The 1,777-nt window shown below is 36.1% G+C and overlaps 1 pseudogene; it reads left to right on the forward strand.

Annotated features, from left to right (window-relative positions):
• Nucleotides 1-422: 422 nt before the first annotated feature.
• LOC120254406 lies at nt 423-1,463 on the forward strand (annotated as a pseudogene).
• Nucleotides 1,464-1,777: the final 314 nt, after the last annotated feature.

The raw sequence follows: 1,777 nt of genomic DNA on the forward strand, positions 1-1,777 counted from the left end.
ATCCTTGTTGATATTTTCTTGCACCCCTTCTTTAATGAATACCCCGATGTAGAAAAAACATTATTGTTAGGGAATTCTTGGGTGATTTAAAAGCTCGGTTCCAGTTCTTGTGACCAACCTGCTGGTTCTTACCGCACATGTACCACAACTGAACTTGTTCCTGAAGGTTCTGGTAAAATCACTCTCATTCTTCAAAGCATACCTCATTTCATCTAATTTGATTGTGAGAATTTACAGTCTTGAGCAGAATGAAGCAGTTTAGGGCCATGAATAAACTTAAGAAATTAGCGTTGGAGGTGATTGACTGCTATTTCTCATTTCTTGTTTGCTTGATATGTTGCTTTTCCAGGCTTGATTACAGAACATATTTTTGTAGGTAATTGTTGAAAATCTATCTGAGGAGGAAATCATCATTAGAAAGAAATGTTCAAATCTATGGATACTGACAATAGTGGAACAATAACTTTTGAGGAACTAAAAGCTGGTCTGCCAAAATTAGGCAGCAAGCTTTCAGAATCTTGAAGTTTGACAACTGATGGAAGTGGTACACCCTAAAGCCCTATTCTTAAATTCATTTAATTTTTTAATGTTTCTGTATTTCTCGAAGCACTAACCATATGAATACAACAGATCATCTTTAAAAATCCGCCAGGATATCTGTGTTTTAAACAGTTCACAAGCGTGAAGCCTTGTTATTTTTAGCTTGATCGCTTAGTTCTAGCCAAGGTCATGTCTTAGTTGGAAATTTGATTAAATCTCTAAATGCTGTAAGGCTATCTGTGGAAACCTAGCAAGGATTTAATGCCACATATTTTGTTTCTAGCTTTAGATGCTTCTCTAGGAATGGCAACGGGTCGGGTCGAGTGAGGGTTTTACCATACTCGTATCCGTACCCGCTACCCCGCTAATATACCCGAACCCGAACCCGACGGGTTTTAAAAACCCCAGCCCACAAGCGCACTCAACGGATAATCGGGTACCCGCGGGTATACCCGCCCCTACATTAAAAAAATTAATAAAAAAAAATATTTTTTTTTATAAAAAAATAACTTAAAAATAATTATAATTTTTTTATAAAATAAAATAAAATTATTGTAAAATTATGACCTGGATATTTCACAGTGATGTAAATGGTGTGCTTTTCTTTGTAGGCTGATGTGGATGGAAGTGGGACCATTGACTATCTTGAGTTTATAACAGCCACGATGCACAAGAACAGAACGGAAAAATAGGACCTGAGGCTTTTGAGTATTTTGACAAGGATAAGAGCGGGTAACAAGTCATTTCCACATAAATCACCTTGTCTTCTTAGTTTTGTGTTTCATATCACATTGATGATGGTTTCTTTATTTCCTTTACTGCCTAGTTACATCACAATGGAGGAGTTAGAGCAAGCTCTCAAGGAGTACAACATGGGTAATGAGAAAACAATAATGATAGACTTAGCTGGAAGCAATAGCTGATATAATATTGATGGAAATAGGAAACTATTTATAAATCCAAATAAGGTAATCAGCATAAATTTTGCTGCTTTGGAATTTTCTTAATTAATTTAATTTGCCGGTTTTAGCTCTATAACCGCGGCGCGGGGGCCTTATGAAAAGTCAGGTTTTGTGTATCGATGGTTTCTTGTCGTTTTATATGTGAATGTAAATAGTCTGTTAGGTATTGATCGAACTGTGAACTATGAACAGTGTGGAAACTGTTATAATGCAAGTGCTCTGACTTATAAATAATCACATTGTAACCTGTAATATTATGAGGGGGACCAACATGA

Source organism: Dioscorea cayenensis, unplaced genomic scaffold, assembly GCF_009730915.1.
Source record: "Dioscorea cayenensis subsp. rotundata cultivar TDr96_F1 unplaced genomic scaffold, TDr96_F1_v2_PseudoChromosome.rev07_lg8_w22 25.fasta BLBR01000435.1, whole genome shotgun sequence".
NCBI lineage: Eukaryota > Viridiplantae > Streptophyta > Magnoliopsida > Dioscoreales > Dioscoreaceae > Dioscorea > Dioscorea cayenensis.